This window comes from Enhydra lutris, unplaced genomic scaffold, assembly GCF_002288905.1.
Source record: "Enhydra lutris kenyoni isolate GAN:26980312 unplaced genomic scaffold, ASM228890v2 scaffoldscaffold70, whole genome shotgun sequence".
Classification (NCBI taxonomy): Eukaryota; Metazoa; Chordata; class Mammalia; order Carnivora; family Mustelidae; genus Enhydra; species Enhydra lutris.
In genome coordinates, this window is record NW_019154154.1 from 2,469,381 (window position 1) to 2,492,060 (window position 22,680).

At 40.3% G+C, this 22,680-nt stretch overlaps 1 pseudogene; it reads left to right on the plus strand.

Moving 5' to 3' along the window:
- The first annotated feature begins 22,462 nt into the window (after window positions 1–22,462).
- LOC111159852 overlaps window positions 22,463–22,680 on the plus strand; it is a 47,113-nt pseudogene continuing 46,895 nt past the window's right edge.

Below are 22,680 nucleotides of genomic sequence, written 5' to 3' on the forward strand. Positions count from 1 at the left end.
TATCACCAAAGAAAATCAGCAAACTGTGAAAGAGAGAAAAACAAGAAAGGATCAGAGAAAATCTTCAAAAACAACCACAAAACAAATAATGAAATGATAAGAAATAACATATCTATCAATAATTACTTTCAGGGTAAATGAACTCAACACCCCAATCAAAAGACATAGGATGACAGAATGGATTAAGATAAAACAAAACAAAACAAAACAAAAGGCCCATCTATATGCTGCCTACAAAAGACTCATTATAGGCCTGAAGATACCTGCAGATTCAAAGTGAGGGGATGGAGAAACATCTATCATGCAAATGAATGTTAAAAGACAGCCAAACAGCAATACTAATACCAGACAAAATAGACTTTAAAACAAAGACTGTAATAAGAGATAAAGAAGGACTTTATAATAATAATGGGAACAACCCAACAAGAACATATAACAATCATAAATATGTATTCATAGTTAATAACAAACACAAAGGAACTAATCAATAATAACACAAAAATAGTAAGGGACTTTTACACCCCACTTACATCAATGGACACACCACGTAAACAGAAAATCACAAAGAAAGAATTCCTTTGAATGATACACAGGAATAGATGGATTGAACTAACATATTCAGAACTCCATCTAATTCTCATCAGAATTCCATCCTAAAACAGAAGAACACACATTCTTTTAAGTGCATGAAGAACATTGTCCAGGATAAATCGCATATTAGCCCACAAAACAAGCCTCATCAAATTCAAGACAATTAAAGTCATAACATGTACTTTTCTGATCACAAGCTATGAAACTAGAAGTCAACCACAAGGAAAAAAAAAAAAAACCCTGAAAAGACCACAAATATGTGGAGGTTAAATAACATGCTACTAAACAATAAATGGGTCCACCAGAAAATAAAAAAAAGAAATAAAAAAATACATAGAAACAAATGAAAATGAAAACACAACAGTTCAAAACCTTTGGGATGCACCAAAAGTGGTCCTAAAAGGGAAGTATATAGCAATACAGGCCTAAACCAAGAAGCAGAAAAAATCTCAAATAAACAACCTAACCTTACCCCTAAAGGAACTACAAAAGAACAACAAACAAAGCCTGAGACCAACAAAATGAAGAAAATAATAAAGATTAGAGCAAAAATAAATGCTACAGAGACTTAAACAAACAAACAAATCATTGAAATCATGGAGCTGGTTCTTTGAAAAAAAAATCAATAAAATTGATAAACCTCTAGCCAGACTTATTAAGAAAAAAAAATAAAAGATTCAAATTAAATTTCAAGTGAGAAAAGAGAAATAACAAACAATGCCACAGAAATACAAACAATTATAAGGTTTTGAGGGAGCATACCTCAACATAATAAAAGCCATATGAAAGAATCCATGGCTAACATCTTCCTTAACTGGGAAAAATTGAGAGCTCTTCCCCTAAGGTAAGGAAGAAGACAAGGATGTCTCTCCACTCTCAACACTTTTATTCAACATGGTACTGGAAGTTATAGCCACAGCAATCACACAACAAAAAGAAATAAAAGCATCAAAACCAGTAAGAAAGAAGCAAAACTTCCATTATTTGCAGATGACATGATAGTCTATACAGAAAACCCAAAAGACCACCAAAAAACTGCTAAAACTGATACACGAATTCAGTAAAGTTGCGAAATACAAAATCAATGTACAGAAATCTGTTGCATTTCTATTTACAACAATAATGAAGCATCAGAAAAAGAAATTAAGAAAAGAATCTCTACAACAGAACCAAAAATAACAAGATACCTAGAAATAAACCTAACCAAAGAGGTAAAAAACCTATACTCTGAAAACAATAAAACATTGATGAAAGAAATTTAAGAGGACACAAAGAAATGGAAAGACTTTCCATGCTCATGGATTAAAGAATAAATATTGTTAAAATGTCTCTACTACCCACAGCAATCTACACATGCAATACAATCCCTATCAAAATACCAATAGCATTTTTCACAGAATTGGAGCAAACAATTCTAAAATTTGTATGGAACCATAAAAGACCCTCAATAGCCAAAGAAATCTTGAAAAAGAAAAGCAGAGGTGCCTCAGTGGCTCAGTGGGATAAGCCTCTGCCTTCAGCTCAGGTCATGATCTCAGGGTCCTGGGATCAAGCCCTGCATCAGGGCTCTCTGCTCAGCAGAGAGCCTGTTTCTGCCCCCCCAACCCGGCCTGCCTCTCTGCCTACTTGTGATCTCTGTCTGTCAAATAAATAAATAAAATCTTTGAAAAAAAAAGAAAAGAAAAGAAAAGCTAGAAGCATCACAGTTCCAGGCTTCGTTATATTACAATGCTGTGGTGATCAAAACAGTATGGTACTGGCACAAAACAGATATAGAGGTCAATGGAACAGAATAGAAAACCCAGAAATAAGCCCACAAGTATATGGCCAATTATTCTTCAATAAAGCAGTAAAAAATATGCAATGGGAAAAAGCCTCTTCAACAGTGTTGAGAAAACTAGACAGCTACATAAATAATAATGAAGCTGAACCACTTTCTTATACCAATGAATGAACAAATTCAAAATGGATTAAAGACCTAAATGTAAGACCTGAAACCATAAAAATCCTAGAGCAGAACACAGGCAGTAACTTACTTGATATCAGCAGTAGCGACTTTTTTCTAGATGTCTCCTGAGCCAAGGGAAACAAAAGCAAAAAATAAACTATTGGGACTACATCAAAATAAGAAGCATCTGTACAGCAAAGGAAACAATCAACAAAACTTAAAGACACTTACTGAATGGAAGAAGATATTTGCAAATGACATATTCAATAAAGGGTTAATATCCAAAGTATATAAAGAACATATACAATCAACACCCCCCCAACAAATAATCCAATTAAAAACTGGGCAGAATACATGAACAGATATTTCTCCAAAGAAGACATTCAGATGGCCAACAGACATGAAAAGATACCCAACATCATTCATCACCAGGAAAATACAAATCAAAACTACAATGAGATATCTTTTCACACCTGTCAGAATGGCTAAAATTAACACAACTAACAACAGGTGTTGACAAGGATGTGGAGAAAGGGGAACCCACTGCTGGAGGGAATGCAAACTGTTTTGGTCACTCTGGAAAACAGTATGGAGGTTCCTCAAAAACTTAAAAACAGAACTACCTAATGATCCAGTAATCATATTACTGAGTACTTACTCAAAGAAAACAAAAACACTAAATCAAAGGGATACTTGCAACCCTATGTTTATAGGAGCATTATTTACAACAACCAAATTATGGAAGTAGCCCAAGTGTTCACTGGTTGATGAATGGATAAAGGGGTGATACATACACACAACAGAATATTGTGCAGCCAAAAAAAAAAAAAAAAAAGAATGAAATCTTGCCATTCTCAGCAACATGGATGGAGGTAGAGGGTATAATGGTAAGTGAAATAAGTCAGTCAAAGAAAGACAAATACCATAGGATTTCACTCATATGTGGAATTTAAGAAATAAGACAAAGGACAAAGGGGGAAAAAGGAGAGAGAGAGACACACAAACCAAGAAACAGACTCTTAAATAAAGAGAACAAACTGATAGTTATTGGAGGGGAGGTTGGTGGGGGGATAGGTGAAATAGGGGATGGGGATTAAGAAGTACACTTGTCATGACGAGCATCAGGAAATGTATGGGAATGTTGAATCACTATACTGTACACTGGAAACTAATAAAACACTATCTGTTAAAATAATAAGTGAAAGACTTTGAAACAACACAAGGAAATGATTATTTTATAATAATCTCATGTTAAATGAAAAAAATGGATACAAAATCATGCTCCCTATATAATCACAACTAAAAAGTGCATAGGAGAAAGCCTGGTAGGCTTTGTTTTTTGTTTTTTGTTTTTTGTTTTTTTTACCATTTTCTGTAGGATGATCTTATAGAAATCAGGATACTAGGCAAAAAGTAGATAAATATAAAATTTTGGTAGACTGCCAAATTGTCCCCCAGAAAGGTGTTGCACCACATTTACTTTTCCACTAACACTGCATTTAACATGTTTTCTATGTGTTCTATAATGTGCATAAATAATATTTATACTGGGGAAAATAGCTTTTAGATTTTGCTCAAAAATTTTCAGAGTCCAATCTTAGAGATAGTGCCAATACTCTTGACAAATTGAATATAGGCAGTATAATTGTCTACTTCTTTTATAGCTCCCATATTTCCTAACATAAAAGACATGCCTGGGATGTCAATCTGTGTTTAATTCATGCAATTGCCTTATTTAGTTGAGCAAATATATGTACAAATTGTTAAACGGAAGCTATGGGGAGAAGCAAAAATAAATCAAAACTCTACCCTTAAATAACTCACAGGCTTTTACACATAAAAACTATGAAACTGGATAGATAAGTGCCACCAGGCAGGTCAAGAGCCTACAGGTGTTCACTATGATTTGGGAAGTGTATGGATAATCAATGGGTAGTAGCCACTAAGTATGGGACCCTAGAAAATCTCTTGCTAGAAATGCAAAGGAAACCATGGCAGAAGGGTACAATTCTATGTTCTCACCTTTGTTTTTGAAAATGATAAACCTCTTCCAGTGACACTGAAATTCAGGAATATTTTCCACTACCCACTTTTCAATAAAAGGATTAAACTTACTCCAAAACTGTCAGGTTCCACACATGCTAGCTGACTCTAGGAATATACGCATTAAATAAAACAATAAGATAAAACTTTTAAGTGTTCCAATTTTTAAGATGTTTACACCTCACTCTAGTGAAAAAAAAAATCCAAATAATCAGAAATCAAAGTTGTTTGAGTAAATACCTATTTAAAAAAAAAAAAAAAAAACAGCTGAATCATGTGGAAGATGTCAGCTTTTTAAGAAATTTCCAAGCTGTTTTCTAATAGCTGTGTAGTGATATCTTGTTTTGATTTAAATTTTCCCTAATAACCAGTGATTCTGAGCACCTTATGGGCTTATTTATCATCTCCGTATCTTATTTTGTGACATGTCTTTTCAAATCTCTCTCCATTTCTTTATCAGGTCATCTTTCTATTTCTGGTTTAAGGGTTCTTTGTATCTTCTGGATAAAAGCCCTTTTTCAGATACATGGTTTGCAATTATTTTCTCATCAATGGCTTGCCTTTTCATTTGTTCAACATGTACGTGAGTGTTCCTAGCAGCTTTATTTATAATAACCAAAAACTAGAAACAATATAAATGTTCATTAACAGGTGAGTGGGTAAACAAATTGTGGCATGTCCATGCAATGGAATACTACTCAGCAAATAAAAAGTAATAAACTATTAATATACACAACAATATTGATGAACCTCAAAATAATTATGCTGAGTCAAAGAAACCAAACAAAAAATAAGAACATGTAGTGAATGATTCTATTTATATAAATAAACTCTCTGAAAGTCAAACTAGTCTGGGGCAACTGGGTGGCTCAGTCAGCCCAGCGTTCAACTCTTGATGTCGGCTGAGGTCATGATCTCAAGATGGTGAGATTGAACCCCGGCTCCATGCCGGCTCCATGCCGGCTGTGGAGCCTGCTTGGGATTCCCTCTCCTCTCTCCTCCCCTCCCTCTCCCTCTCTCAAAAAAACATTTAATAAAACAATAAATACATAAAATGAAATAAAATTCAAATTTGTCTATGGTGACAGAAAGCAGATCAGTGGTTGTTTGGGGTATCCAGCGATGTATGAGGGGCAGGAAGGGAATGTCGGGAGGGATCACATGGGAGCCTAAGAAACTTTTGGAAGGGATGTAAATGTTGATGATCACAACTGTGGTCATGGTTTTACAGGTTGTTCACATGTCAAAACCTATCAGATGGTATAAGTTAAATACATAGGTCAGTTATATTTCAATAAGTATTAAGAATGCAATTGGGGGGGCACACCTAGGTGGCTCAGATGCTTGGGCGTTTGCCTTCGGCTCGGGTCAGGATCCTGGTGTCCTGGGATCGAGCCCCATGTCAGGCTCCTGGCTCAGGGAGGAGTCTGCTTCTCCCTCTCCCTCTCCCTCTGCTCATGTTCTCTCTATATATATCTCTCTGTCTCAAATAAATAAATAAATCCTTTAAAAAAAAAAGGAATGCAATTTGGGAAATGTGACAATATAGATAACTACAGGTTGCTACAGAAGCTCAGAAAAAGGGCATCTAATTTTAACTGAGGGTTCAGGGGCGGCTTCCTGAAAGAATAGCGCCCAAGCTGAGGCTTGCAGAAAAGGACAGGAAGGGTGTGTGTGCCACCCTCTTCCACATCCTGACCAACAGACCTTATCATCATTCATCTCATGTCGCTTCAGAATCACTTCCAATACAGTCCTCTAAGTAGGGAATCCTAATCTAATAGTACTGGGATGAGAGGTAAAAATGAATTTACAACGCCTGGGATCAGAATTATTCTGGGGAGGAAGGGGCTCAAGGATTTTAGAATATTCTGTTTCAAAACTGGTTCTGTCTTGTCCCATCAGGAAACCTGAGCTGGTTAACCACAGGATACTGTCGCCGGGAGCTCTTTACAGACAGTATCTCATCAGGCTGGATTTCTCAAAGAAGACTTAGGCAGGAATTTTCATACAAGGCATTGATGGAGGGTGCCCTGAGGAGACAGGGAGAAGGGATGCAGGGTAGGGTGGAGAGAGCAGTGGAGCAAAGCCAGTCCTCAGATGGAGCCTTATTTTAGTCCCATCCCATGGGAACTCGGAAACAAAAGCTGCACAGCAAAGCTCTTCTCACCTTTCATCCCGGGTTAATGAGTCACTGGCTATGGGGGCTGTGGGGTGTGTGTTGGGAGGGGCGTGGTCTCAAAGGACAGTAACTTTGCCCCCAATGTGCAAGACAGGAAGGGGATCTGTGAGCTGTTAGCGGCCAACACTCAGGGCAGCTGGAGATGGGGACCAGCCTGGAAAGAGGGATGGTAACTTGCTCTTTGCCACAGTAACTCACTCTTTGCCCCTTGCTTCTCATATTCTTACCACTAGGCTTTACAACAGGGATCCTAAGCTTCAATGCCTACAGGAAGAGGCATGAGAGAGAATGAATGAGATGGCTGTAGATACAGAGGAATATTTTCTTTACCTTAAGAAAAAATATATATACACTAACAAATGCAATAATAAGTAAGACTCAGGTGATCCTGGCATCAGGGAGAGAATAAAAAGAGGTAGAAACTGGCTAGATGGAGAACATTCAGCTCTAGCTCACCTAATTCTCACTGTTGGCGCCAATTAAAATAATAATCATTTTTAAAAAATGAAAAAAATTATTCACAGGTCAGAGTGGGCCCATGGGCAATCAATATGTAATTTCAACTTCAGGCAAATAATAAAAACATACTCCCCACAAAAGCTTACCCACATTTTTGGAGCTCAAAAGTAGTAAGTAGGCAGCAACAAGTAGATTTTTATTTTTTTTAATTTATTCCACCATATTTTTATTTTTTCCACCATATTATTTTTATTCCACTATATTAAAGAAATCTAAAAATCAAATGGAATACTAATACATAAGAAAGACAAAATATTAGGAAAAGACCTAAAGCATACCAGGAATGGGGGTGGGGGTCCACTTTAAAGTAAACTTGATGTTTACTTTAAAAAGTTAAGTAAGTCAGGGGCGCCTGGGTGGCTCAGTGGGTTAAGCCGCTGCCTTCGGCTCAGGTCATGATCTCAGGGTCCTGGGATCGAGTCCCGCATCGGGCTCTCTGCTCAGCAGGGAGCCTGCTTCTCTCTCTCTGCCTGCCTCTCTGTCTACTTGTGATCTCTGTCTGTCAAATAAATAAATAAATAAAATCTTAAAAAAAAAAAAAAAGTTAAGTAAGTCAATTCAAATAAACTCTTTGTTAAGAGACTCTGTTAGGAAAGAGGGGTCAGGGCCAGCCCCAGCCATGTCTATGGTGTCTCACTGGCGGGACCCTCAGATGTTGTCATGGCTACCAAGCAAGAGTCTCTAGTCAACAGAGAACAGAAACTGTCACTAAGTCTGAGTCCAAAACTGAAAGACCCTAGGTACCTTCCCTGGTAGGGAGCGGCAAACACACACTCTGCCATTCAATGGCCTTGACTGGATTTTTCAGTCTTCTACTGAGTAGAAGACTGCTAAATGCAGGTTCATCACCACAGAACAATAGCTACTTATAATCTGCAAAGCATTGAGCCCTGGGGGCGGTGCAGGGGGTGAGGGGGAAGGCTGTCTTCCTCCAGGGCAAGAACTGTGCTAAGGCTTTTTTTTTTTTTAAGATTTTATTTATTTATTTGACAGACAGAGATCACAAGCAGGCAGAAAGGCATGCAGAGAATGAGGGGGGGCAGTGGGGGGGAGCAGGCTCCCCGCCAAGCAGAGAGCCCGATGTGGGGCCCGATCCCAGGAGCCTGGGATCTTGACCCGAGTCGAAGGCAGAGGCTTTAATCCACCGAACCACCCAGGCGCCCCTGTGCTAAGGCTTAGTTGAATGTGCTTGGGAAAGCCATGGTGTTACCAGGCCACTCTGCAAATAGGTCGCTGCCAGAGACAAGGGAGGAAGTATCCACCTAGTTCTGTAATCTCACACCACTCCCTTTCCTTTAAAAATGTATGAAGTAAAGCTTTTTCTTTTTTTTTAGAAAAACAAGAGAATCTTCATCACTATCTGGTGTGTCTTCGTGGAGACCCAAACATATAGATTTCTGTGGGTTCTTTAATTGTGCAAGCAAATTTAAACTCTGTCAACATCGGCCTTATTAACTCAGATGGTGTTAATTTGCAGTTCTCTACTTAGCTTCGGTGTTTCCTTTGCATTAAATAGGAGTTGATTCCTTATTCCGAATCTTACCACCGTCCGCTCCAGAGACACACTTCTACCCGTGGAGACCTGCGTGGTATGTAGATGAGCTCTTGGAGATGAATTGAAATCCCTCAGGAGGTGGAATAATGTAGTTTAAAGGAAGCCCATATCCTACACATCTGCCCATATCCAGAGGGCCAGAGCCATTAAGGAACACACAATTCACACTGTGTTTCAATATTGCTGTGCTTCTAGATTGCTTCCCAGTAAATCCAACTCCTGACAGTCACCTGTAATTGATTACCCTGCCTTGTCCAGCAGCTTCTATTGTTTTTATTTATAATGAAACAGAACCTGATTCTCAGCAACCTCCCCAGGTCTCTTGGAAGCTATTTCATAAAATTAAAGTGTTTCTTCCATTAAAAAAAAAAAAAAAAAAAAAAACTGCTCCCCCAAAGTACAAGGATTTGATTCAAGCCCAGCTTGGTAAGTGACTGGGAGGGATTTGGCCACCTACATTCTGACTGCTTAATGAAGCAGAGAAGAGAAACTCATATTTCTCAAGCACTTACTAGGCACAATTCCTCCGCGGGGGCTTTATATATAGGCAATCTTGTCCATTTTCATTCTCATAACCAAGAAAGGTGCTGCTATCAACATCTTGCAACACAATGAAAACTCAGGTTACTTATCATCGACCTAGTTAGAAAGAGGTCAAGTTTAGGGGTAGGCTTAAACCTTTGCTCAGCTTCTTACTAGCTCTGTGACCTAAGACCGATCTTCCTTTCCTCATGCCTAATATGGGGAAAATGGAACAGGCGTTGTACTAGGATTAGTTTCATGAGTGCAGAAGCCCCTTTACACACTGTCAGGCATGTAAAGGCAGTCTCTTTCTCTGAGCTTTCTCCTTTCTAAAGCCCATGGGCTTCGTGTGTGCATGCACACAGTCCTTGTGAGTCCGAAACCATCGCAGAAATGTTCCTCTTCACAACTGGCTGAAAACATAAGACCTGGGCAGGTTCTCCTGTGGCCAGTTTTCATTCTCTGCCTCCACTCTTGACCGCACATCCCTCTGCTTACTCTTCTCTATTTCTTACTCTACCTCTCCGGTCTCTGTTCTACTACTTCCCCTCCCTTCTCCCTACCAAAGATTTCCTCCTTCCAGACTGCCAACCTAATCCTAATCCCCTTGGTTGGGGACTCTGCCTCCAAAGCATCTTGATGATCTCCACAGAAGCACTTCCTGCCTCACCATAACCAGGAGAGGCAGTGGCGGTGGACCTTGTGGATAAATATATACTTGGAGATTAAAGAGCATCCTGCTAAAGAGTGAATGGGTCAGCCATGAAACTGAAGAAGAATTTTTAAAAATTCATGGAAACTAGGGGCACCTGGGTGGCTCAATGGGTTAAAACCTCTGCCTTCGGCTCAGGTCATGATCCCAGGGTCCTGGGATTGAGCCCCACATTGGGCTTTCTGCTCAGCAGGGAGTCTGCTTCCCTTCCTCTCTCTCTGCCTGCCTTTCTGTCTACTTGTGATCTCTGTCTGTCCAACAAATAAATAAATTTTTTTTTAAAAATTCATGGAAACTAATGACAATGAAAACACATCTGTTCAAAACCTTTGGGACACAGCAAATGCAGTCCTAAGAGGGAACTACATTGCAATACAAGGCTCTCTCAAAAAATTAGAAAAATCTCAAATACAGAAGCTAACCCTACATGTAAATGTCCTGGAGAAAGAACAGCAAATAAACCCTAAACTAAGCAGAAGAAGAGAAGTAATAAAGTTTAGAGCAGAAATCAATGAAATAGAAACCAGAAGAACAGTAGAACAGTTCAACAAAACTAGAAGCTAGTTCTTTGAAAGAATTAATAAGATTGATAAATCTCTGGCCAGACTTATCCAAAAGAAAAGAGAAAGGACCCAAATTAATAAAATCATGAATGAAAGGGGAGAGATCACAACCAACACCAAGGAGGTTCAGACAGTTTTAAGAACAGACTATCAGCAACTATATGTCAACAAATTAGTCAGTCTGGAAGAAATGGATGCATTTCTGTAAACTTATAAAATACCAAAACTGAAAAAGGAAGAAATAGGAAATTTAAACAGACCCATAACCAGCAAGGAAATTGAAGCTGTAATCAAAAACCTCCCAAAAAACAAGAGTCCAGGGGCACCTGGGTGGCTCAGTGGGTTAAGCCTCTGCCTTCGGCTCAGGTCATGGTCTCAGGGTCCCGGGATCGAGCCCCGCATTGGGCTCTCTGCTCCTCGGGGAGCCTGCTTCCCCTTCTCTCTCTGCCTACTTGTGATCTCTGTCAAATGAATAAATAAAAAATCTTTAAAAAAAGAAAAAAGAGTCCAGGGCCAGATGGCTTCCCAGGGGAATTCCACCAAACATTTAAAGAAGAAATAATACCTATTCTACGGAAGCTGTTTCAAAACATAGAAATGGAAGGGAAATTTCCAAACTCTTTCTATGAGGCCAGCATTACTTTGATCCCAAAATCAGACAAAGACCCCACTAAAAAGGAGAATTACAGACCAATATCACTGATGAACATGGATCCCAAAATATTCACCAATATACTAGCCAATAGGATCCAACAATACATTAAAAGGATTATTCACCGCAACCACATGGGATTTATTCCTGGGATGCAAGGGTGGTTCAACATTTGCAAAGCAATCAACGTGATAGATCACATTAATAAAATAAAAGACAAGAACCATATGATCCTCTCAAATGATGCAGAAAAAGCATCTGACAAAGTATAGCATCATTTCTTCATTAAAACTCTTCAAAATATAGGGATAGAGGGAACATACCTCAATACCATAAAAGCCATCTACAAAAATCCCACAGTGAATATCATTCTCAATGGGGAAAAACAGAGCTTTTCCCTTAAGGTCAGGAACATAACAGGGATGCCCACTCTCACCACTATTGTTCAACATAGTACTAGAAGTCCTAGCCTCAGCAATCAGACAATGAAAAGAAATAAAAGGGATTTAAATTGGCAAAGAAGAAGTCAAACTCCTACTCTTCACAAATGACATGATACTTCATGTGGAAAACCCAAAAGACTCCACCCCAAAATTGCTAGAACTAGAATACAGCAATTCAGCAACACAGCAGGATACTAAATCAATACACAGAAATCAGACACATTTCTATACACTAACATGACTAAAGAAAGGGAGATTAAGGAATTGATTCCATTTACAACAGCACCAAAAACCATAAGATACCTAAGAATAAACCTAGCCAAAGAGATAAAGGATCCACACTCTAGAAACTACTCTCTAGAAACCACACTCTAGAAAGAAACTGAGGAAGATACAAGGAGATGGAAAAACATTTCATGCTCATGGATTGGAAGAATAAACATTGTTAAAATGTCTATGCTTCCCAGAGCAATCTACATATCCAAAGCAATCCCTATCAAAATACCATCGACATTTTTCACAGAGCTGGAACAAACAATCCTAAAATGTGTATGGGACCAGAAAAGACCCTAACTAGTCAAGGGAACGTTGAAAAAGAAAACGAAAGTTGAGGGCATCACAATGCCTGACTTCAAGCTGTATTACAAAGCTCTGATCATCAAGACAGCATGGTACTGGCACAAAAAGAGACATACGGATCAATGGAAAAGAATACAGAACCCAGAAATGGACCCTCCACTCTATGGTCAACCAATCTTCATCAAAGCAGGAAATAATATCCAATGGAAAAAAGACAGTCTCTTCAATAAATGGTGCTGGGAAAATTGGACAGCCACATGCAGAAGAATGAGACTGGACCATTCTCTTACACCATATGCAAAATTAAATTCAAAATGTGAGATAGGAAAGCATCAAAACCCTGGAGGAGAACACAGGAAGTAATCTCTTCAACCTCAGCCACAGCAACTCCTGCAAGACATGTCTCTAAAGGCAAGGGAAACAAAATTAAAAATGAACTATTGGAACTTCATCAAGATAAAAGTCTTCTACACAGCAAAGGAAACTGTCAGCAAAACTAAAAGGCAACCTATGGAATCGGAGAAGATATTTGCAAATGACATAACAGATAAAGGGCTGGTATCCAAGATCTATAAAGAACTCACCAGACTTCAACACCCAAAAAAACAAGTAACCCAGTCAAGAAATGGGCAGAAGACCTGAACAGACATTTCTCCAAAGAAGACATACAAATGGCTAACAGACATATGAAAAAATGCTCTGCATCACTTGGCATCAGGGAAATACAAATCAATACCACAGTGAGATACCACCTTACACCAGTTAGAATGGCTAAAATTAACAAGACAGGAAACAACAAATGCTGGCAAGGATGTGGAGAAAGGGTAACCCTCTTACACTGTTGGTGGGAATGCAAGCTGGTACAGCCTCTCTGAAAAACAGTATGGAGATTCCTCAAGAAATTAAAAAATAGAGCTATCCTATCCCAGCAATTACATTACTGTGTATTTACCCCAAAGATACAGAGGTGAAATGAAGGGGCACCTGCACCCTAATGTTCATAGCAGCAACGTTCACCATAGCCAAACTGTGGAAAAAGCTGAGAAGGATTTGTTGAGCTGAGAAAGACTGTTGAAGGACTTCAACCGATGAATGAACAAAGAAGATGAGGTTCATATATTCAATGGAATATTACTCAGCCATCAGAAAGGATGAATACCTACCATTTACATCAACATGGATGGAACTGGAGGAGATTATGCTGAGTGAAATAAGTCAATCAGAGAAAGAGAGTTATCATAAAGTTTGACTCAAATGTGGAATATAAGAAACAGAGGATCATAGGGAAGGGAGGGAAAACCAAATGGGAAGAAATCAGAGAGGGATACAAAACATGAGAGACTCTGGACTCTGGGAAATAAACTGAGGGTTGCTGGAGCAGAAGTGGATGCGGTAACTGGGTGATGGGCATTAAGGAGGGCATGTGATGTGATGAGCACTGGGTATTATATGCAACTGATGAATCATTGAATACTACGTCAGAAATTAATGATGTACTATATGTTGGCTAATACAATTTAAATTTTAAAAATAGTAAATCAAAAGTAAAATTAATTAATTAAATGGCCCCCACTGATCTGAGATGAAGGTATATCTACATGACCCCTCCCAGTCCACTCAAAGACCATGAAGACAGGTATAGTCCTGATACCCTGAGGGCAGCCAATAATTACACACGTGACTTCTTTTGGTTCCACTCAATTGCCACAATCACCTCGTTTCTCTGAGTATTGACATGCAATTTTCCATGCCTGTTTTCCTTTCTTGGTCTTTGTCTACTTATTGGCTGGAAAATCAATGTAGGCACTCTATTCTTACACCTCATGAATCTGAGAAAACTGAGGAAACTCACACTTCCGTGGCATAATTCCCTTAAATCTGAAAGGTCTAGTTCCAAAGCACACTGTTTACCATAGCCTTGTTCTCCATTTCATCTCAAATGTAATGGCAATAATGGTGCACAGCAGCTGCACCTGGGTGGCTCAGTCAGTCAAGCGTCAACTCTTGGTTTCAGCTCAGGTCATGATCTCAGGGTCATGGGATCGACCCCCATGTCAGGCTCGGCAATTAGTATAGAGTTTGCTTGAGATTTTCCCCGGCCCGCCACCCACCCCTCCACTGTGCACAGGTTGTCTCTCTAAAACAAATAAATCTGGGGAACCTGGGTGGCTCAGTGGGTTAAGCCTCTGACTTCGGTTCAGGTCATGATCTCAGGGTCCTGGGATCAAGCCCCACATTGGGCTGTCTGCTCAGCAGGGAGCCTGCTTCCTCTCTCTCTCTCTCTCTGTCAAATAAATACATAAAATCTTTTAAAAAAATAAAAATAAAATAAATATTTAAAATAATAGTAATAATGATGATGGGGAGCAGATGTGGAGTGCTTTCTGCGTGTTAGACTCTGTACTGAGAGATTTCCACACCAGCCCTGAGAAGCTGATGATATTACCCTTATTCTATAGATAAGGAAACTCAGATTAGGCAGCCTTGTCAAAAACAATGATCAATGGAAAGGGAATGAAATATCTCCTAAGGAGCAGATACATGAGATGCTATTGTAGAAGGAATTATGAGCCTCAGACCAGATAATCCTGAGTTTAAGTCCCAGGCACTTGCCAACTGAATACACAAGGAAAGCTGCTTCACCTCAAATAGACTCGTTTGTTTTTTTTTTTCATCTCTAAAATGGGAATAATAAATCCTATTGTACAGGGGTTATTGTAGGCATCGTTGTAGGAGTAAACTAATATAGATAATAGAGTCTGAACCGTCATAAAACCTCTGCAGGTGTTATTACCTTCCCTCCCTAATCATTGCTAGGTTATCATATAACCCAGCCAGCGGGCCTTCCCGAGTAATGCTCCTGGCCATGGGCTAACCAATTCTGAAAATATGTATTTATTACCCAGACACCCTTTAGGGCCATTACAGTCTCGAGGAGATCTATCTCAGTTTATAGACCACTGGCCCAAGTAATCATTAAAAGCTAGTAAGTGTGTGTTTTGTCAATTCTGTTGTCACACATGAGCACTAAGTCTTTACGCTCCAAATCTTCTTGCAACCTTTTTTCTAACTCATTACATATTTCCGCAGTGGATTTTTTCACTCACTTCTATTGTATTTTTTGTTTAAGAGTGAGAGGGAAGATGGGATCGGGAGAGAGACAAACCGTAAGAGACTCTTGATCTCACAAAACAAACTGAGAGGTGTCAGGGGGAGGAGTGTAGGGAAAGGGTGGTGAGGTTCTGTACATTGGGGAGGGTATGTGCTATGGCGAGTGCTGTGAAGTGTGTAAGCTTGATGATTCACAGATCTTTACCCCTGGGGCTAATAATACATTCTATGTTAATCAAAAAAAATAAAAATAAAGAGTGAGAGGGAGCCAGCTCCTATAACCCATCTCCCCTGTAGTGATTCTGCTCGTCTACAAGAGTCTACCATACTGCGCGTGTCCTGCACTGAGGAGATACTTGGACTGAATCCATATGTCCCAGCAAACTCACACCCTTGAAAATAATGGCTTAAAATAGGAACGCTGACACCACCTTAACTCAAACAGCACAAATTCAGGGCTGTAATTTTCTATGCTACTTAATCTCCTGATACAAAAACCTCTGTTGCTCAAGGGAATTCTTCGTCCAGTCCAGAGGAAGAAAATAAGTTAACAAACCAAATTAGCATGTAGAAGGGTTTTGAGGCTCTTATCATCCACATTAACCTCAGGGCTCTCCGAGGCTAACGTCTTTAGTTGTGCTGCTTTTTGCTTGCTGTCTCCAGACCACTAACCTTATTTCTCCATGGGGGAATTGAAAGCTGTGCTCTTTGCAAATCTCCCTCTGATTTTCATTTGGGTTTTTTTTGTTGGTTTGTTGGTTTGTTTTTGGTGGAGCTAAGTCTTCAGTTTCCAAAGTCAGAAGAGCTAAGCCCCTTCCAAAAGGAGCTTACTTCAGACTGACACAACAAGGGGCTACTCTTTTTAGCAGACCCTTGCACGGACATCAAAACACTTCGCCATTTGAAATGCAACTTTCTTCTCTTTGCACATTTGTGGTCCTCAGAAGAGACACATGGAGCAGCAGCGCCACCTGCTGGTTTTCTCTACATAATTTTTGCAGCACTGTAATTCTCTTGGGTTTGGGCTTTTGCATCAGAGAATGAGGTTAGCTCACTTTGGGATTCTATCACTCCCATGCAAGTCCAATGCTAGAATATCTTTAATAACCTTTTCGTAGCCCCTGCCTAATGAGATGGTTTATCTTTAGGCCTAACTTTCAAGATGGAGGGGGAAATGGTAAAGTCAAAATTGGAAATAAAATGTTTGTCTCCTCCCAATGGCATCTTCCCCAGACACCTGTGGGCATTCCTGTTCAACCTGTTGTGTGTCATGTTGGCTGATCAAGGACCTAGTTGTATAGCTGACACCATTGCGTATGGTCAGCTTCTACCTCTGTATCAGAGTGGAAAAAACAATGATCCAATAAGTGACTTTTTACCTGAGGCAGAAAAGCCCGCTTTCCCTTAAGTTGAGGGAGAGCTGCCTAAATATAACATCATGGCAAAAATGCCCCAAAACAGGAACTGCAGCTGGCACGATGGATGGCTTAGTGATCAACTGGACCAGTTGGCTGGTGCTACCAAGGACAGCAAAGTCATGAATCTAACCCTAAGGGCAAGTTTAGAAAAACTCTGTTCCATAAGAAGAGGAAACCGGCATCTCAAAATGCAAGGTGCCTGCATGTACAAAAGCTGTCCAATTTTATTTTGCCAACTTATCAATACCATCACCTTCATCAGTGACAGAAAAATAAACACTGAGTATCAGCTATAGGAAAGAAAGTTATGCTGTGCCTTCCCTAAGGAAAAAATTTCTATGCATCCCAAAACCCACAACGAAGCCATTTTGCCCTATCTACCTCTCCAGTGGACCACATTATATGATTTTCATATCCAGAAAAATAAAGATAAAGATGTTTCATATTCTCAAGGTTTTAAAGGGACTTATTATTCCTAGGAGACACTAAGTCAACTACCTTCTCGCAGACGATAGATATAAACCACTTAGAAATCAGAATTTTCCCACCAAAGCATTTAAACAGTTCTTTCAAGGTCACCAAGAACCTCCACTTGTCAAGTCAATGGTCAGTTTTCTTTCTTCGTGAATGGAAAGTGGAGAAATGGTCTCCGGAGGCCACAATGGGCTATGTCAGAAGTAGGTCTCTCTCCTCCCCTGCTTACTGGGGCAATACCTCTATGGACAGCAAGCAGGATCTATGGGTATCTCATTGTACTCTTTCTGTTACATTTTAGAGTTTTTTTATTGCTTTTTATATTGTGAAGTAATACATACATAAATGTTAAAATAGCATGCAGTAAAGGATGAGGACAAACAAAAATCACCCATAATCCCACTACTCGGAGATGGCTATTGTTAACATTTTGATGTATTTCCTTTGTATGCGTGTGTGTGTATGACAGAGAAAGAGACTATTTTCCGTTTTTCTATTGGGATTTTCCTCATATATGTATATGTATCCTGTACATACACATATTTACATTTTCATATAATATATATCATCGAACATATCAGCCTGGAAAAATGTTTTAATCTTAACAGCGGACACTGCAATGCATGTTAAGGAAAAAGGATTAAAAAAAAAAAAAAACTTTGGGATGCCTAGGTGGTTCAGCTGGTTAAGTATCTGACTCTTGGTTTCAGCTCAGGTCATGATCTCAGGGTCCTAGGATCAAGCCTTGTATCCTGTGTGGCTCCACGCTCAGAAGGAAGTCTGATGGAGAACCTCTCGCCCCCTCCCTCCACCTCACCCCCAATCGTCGTGCATGTGTGTGCTCCCCCCCCCAAAAAAAAAAAGTCTTAAAAAAAAAAAAAAAAAAAACCCTTTGTTAAGTGTGCGGGTGGGAAGTGGCACCCACCTCTCTCCCTACTCAAACTAAGAACTAAGGGTTAGCTGGCACCGAGGCTTAGAGGAAGAAGAAAAAAGCTTAATGACGGAAGGAGGAATCTGGAGCTTCTAAGGCAATTCAGGAGGTAGACAATGGCAGGAAAAGACAGAGAGAAGAGAGGGACTCAGTGTGAGGACCATACAACAGGACCAACCAAAACCATGCCTCAAAGTCTATGAAACTCAAGAGCACTTGCATACTTGCATGCATTTGGGAATGAAACTGGATTAAGGAGACGAGGTTCCCGTGTAGGAGAGCACAAGACAACATGCAAGGAAGCCAGAACCCGGAGGACTGAGGTCAGGAAGACAGATAACTGCTTGAGGCAGAGCAGAAATTCTTGGGACTTCTACAGCCCATAGCATGGGTGAGTGTGTGTGTACGTGTGCATGCGTGCACACATACACACACACACGGAACAAAGACGCTGCATTTCCCGAGTTTCCTAAATATCCATGATGCTGAAGTGGTACGTGCATGTGTGTGTGTGTGTTCATTTCTATTTTTAATAAAGTGCTACATTTATAATATTATTTCTACACAAATTACTGGAAAAGGCAAAAAAAATCGGAGTAAAGTACACAAAAAACATAGAAAGTGGATCAACAGTTAAACTAAACATTTATCAGATGGAGCTATCTGTAACCCTGTGGAGGGAAAAAACAGCACAATGCCATCCTCCTCTCCTGGCCCCCACGTGCACACACTAGGTAGGTCTGCCGAGTAATATCTATTTCTATTCATTTCCAAACTTACAAAGCTCAGGGCCCTTTTTTTATTTTACTTAAAGCAAGACTTTTCCAAATAAGGTAGCTTTTCATAAAACTATTCCCCCTCCTACATCTACGTTCCCAGTGTCAGCAAGCCATAGAGGCTGCTATTTTCCACAGCTGTCATTGTATTCTGTAACAGAGCACCCTTCCCGTCAGCTGAGCTGAACACTAGAAATGCTTTCAAACTAAACTTTTCAGAGAATCTAGGCATTTTTTACCTTTAGCTGTGGGGTCTGACTTAAGCAATTTTCATTCCTCCTCTTGATTGAAGCTCGTTTTAAGTTTAAAGAACAGTAACAGTAATCCCAATTCTCCTTCAAGGATTCTAGAAATGATAAAAACAGTATCACTTGATTCTCGAGGTAATAATCCATGATGTATCAGGACATCAGTGGATACAGAGGCATCTGAGAGCCAAGATAAACCAGTGACCATGCAAGAAATAGTCACCTGGGTCAGCAGTAGAAATCCTGGGGTTTTCCATCAAAAGATTGCTGGGAAGATTATATCCAGGATGCTTTAGAAAGTGATACTATGGGCAGCAGTAACCAGGTCTGGAGGTGACAGTCTCTGAACCCACTGGCAACGATGTAGGGCAAACTGTCATAGAAGCATCATAATCTCTCCCTTGCTTTCTCCCACACCTGACCCTGTGGAAGCTCCTACAGCTTGAAATGCTTTATCAAATCTCTAAGAGATGCTCATGGTGGTTTTTTTGTATAGTATATTTAACTCCATAACAAAACTTACAACTTAATGATGTACTAAACACGGTGTTATGCGTTAGAGATTTAAATAAAAGAAGCATGAATAATGTATCCTCAAGTAACTCATAGCTCAGGCATCACCTCTCATGGGAAGTCTTCCTCAATCTATAGCCTGTGGTAGCAGAATTCTAACCCGGCCGCCAATATCCCTGCCTCTCTCCCTAAACCTGAACGATCCCCTTTCCTTGAATGTGGGTAGGACACAGGTGCGGGTCAGGTCTATGACCCCATGACACTCCTGTGATTAGATTATATTATCTGGCAAAGGTGAGAGGACTTTGCAGATGTAACTAAGGTCCCAAATCAGAGGACTATGAACTAATCAAAAGGGATATGATCTTGGATGGGCCTGACTTAATCAGAAGCAAATCCTTAAAAGAGGAACTGAACCCTTTCTAAAGAGAGAGATACTTCTGCGGATCTTGAAGAAGTAGACTTCCATGCTGTCAGAGGGTCCCAGGCAATGAAATGTGTCTCCAGGAGCTAAGAGCAGCTGCTGGTTGACAACCAGCAAGACAACAGACCTGAGTCCTACGAATACAAAGAAACTAAACCCTGCCAATAAGCATGTGAACTTGAAAGTGGGCTCTAAGCTCCAGAAAGGAACACAGCCCATCCAACATCTTAATTGCAGCCTTGGGAGACCCTGAGCATAGGAACTAGCTAAACCGTGTCGAAATTCCTGGCCCACAAAAAACTGAGATGGTAAATGTGTGTTGTTTTAAACCACTAAGTTTCTGGTAACTTGTGACACAAAAATAGAAAACTAGCACAATGCCCAATTCTAATCTAAAAGTATGCTATGAACAAGAACAAAAATGAAAGAAGCTATGTCCATAGTACACAAAAAGGCAGTACACAGAGAGGAAAATATGCACACTATTATCAGGAGATCTTGATTCTTTTTTTTTTTTAAGATTTTTTAATTTATTTCAGAGAGAACACAAGCAGGGGGAAGGGCAAAGGGAGAGGGACAAGAAGACTCCCCGCTGAGCAGGGAGCCCCATGCAGGGCTTGATCCCAGGACCCTGAAATCATGACCTAAGCTGAAGGCAGATGCTTAACCAACTGAGCCACACAGGCACCCCAGGAGATCTTGGTTCTGATCCTGGTTCCTCTGTGACAGCTGTATCTCAGATCATTTTGAACGAGCTCAGCCTCAGGATACGACTACTCAAGAATGGACCGTCACCTCCCAGATGGGGTCATTTGGTTTACAGAACTTTCAGCAACATTCATTTGGTGTTGCTCAAACATCTGGGCCAGAAGTGGCATCTTGGTTTTGGCACTGTGTGCATTTAGCTCTTCTTTCTGACAAAAAGAGATCAAGAGGTTTTGCTGTTTGGACAGGTTGTTCTTGAAACTGGAAATAGGCCCAGATCACTGGGAGATGCTGGCCTTTGAGTTCACCATGGCCAAAGTTGCCAACGTCTAGCCCATCTGAACACTAGACCCCTGTGGTCAAGTTAGAAGCAGAGAGACCAGGATCAGGTTTCACATGATTAAGAATATAAATTTTAGGTTAGGTATTCTCTCCATCAACAGCCTTACCTATTGTTACTGTCCCCATCATATGGGCTTATGAAGTGCCAGGAGAAGTCCAAGATCCCTGTATCACAGTGGAGGTATTGCCTCCATCACCATACACTCTGAAAGATAGTTGTCTCCTGCCTCCACGAACATATGCCAAGGCCATCACTTCCTGGTGTTAAGGTCTCTAATAGGTAACACCCCCCTTCCCTCATCTGAGTATTAAGTAAATTTAAAGATAAAGCCACAAAATGGCAAATTGAGGCTCAAAATATTACCTTTATTATCAATATAAATTAAACTGGAGGATGTAACTTAGTGAGAAAGCCACATATGCTGGAAAATGAAACACAAGATTAAGCAGATTTGCACACTACTCCCAAAAGGATTGAAGATTTTTCCCTGGAGAAAAAGTGGAGAATTAATATTCTCTGTAGCTAGGTTTTGCAAGTTCGGGGGGCAGAAGGAGGGGGAGCGGGGCTGCCTGCATCCCCTTTGTTCTTCCCAGTTTTACCAATTAGATAAATAGGTCCCCTCCCGCATCTTTGTGAAGAAAGGAGACGAAGGGTGGGCAGGAGTTAGACTAATTGATTTCTGTCCACTTGAAGAGAGCACCAAGCACGGCTGCTAAGTACAGCCCCAGGTGAGAAGTGCCCTTGTTCCACAGAGGAAAAAACACTAATCAGGATTTTCAGCGTGCACCAGAAACGAGGAAAAAAGCCAGTCTGAAGTGGGTGGTAGAAACGGTAAGTGTGCTAGGATGAAAAAGGAGCATAGGGAAAGGGAAAATAAGGATTCCCCGCAGGCTTCTCAGAAACAGGGGGAGACTGCAGATAGAATGTAAGGGTTGACAATAATTTGGAGAGCAGAAAAAGGAAGGGATGATACTCTTTTTTTTTTTTTAAGATTTATTTATTTATTTATTTGACACAGAGAGAGAGAGATCACAAGTAGGCAGAGAGGCAGGCAGAGAGGGAAGCAGGCTCCCTGCTGAGCAGAGAGCCCGATGCGGGACTCGATCCCAGGACCCTGAGATCATGACCTTAGTTGAAGGCAGAGCCTTAACCCACTGAGCCACCCAGGCACCCGGGATGATACTCTTGATCAAGGAAAAAGCCGACCAGCATGCAGCAGTGTAATAGGAAGGACAGTCCAGACTCAGCCAGGTGAGAGAGGGGATGGAATGCCTCTGCCACCTGAGCAGCTAAGGGCTTAACACTGGAAGTCTTAGAGGTCCATTAGCCAGAATAAAAGGCTTAACTGTGTGGATGCTCTCATGGGGATAGTTTCAGTGATTTGGTGTGAATGGTTTGAACTTGGAAATGAAACGGCTAAATCTGGAA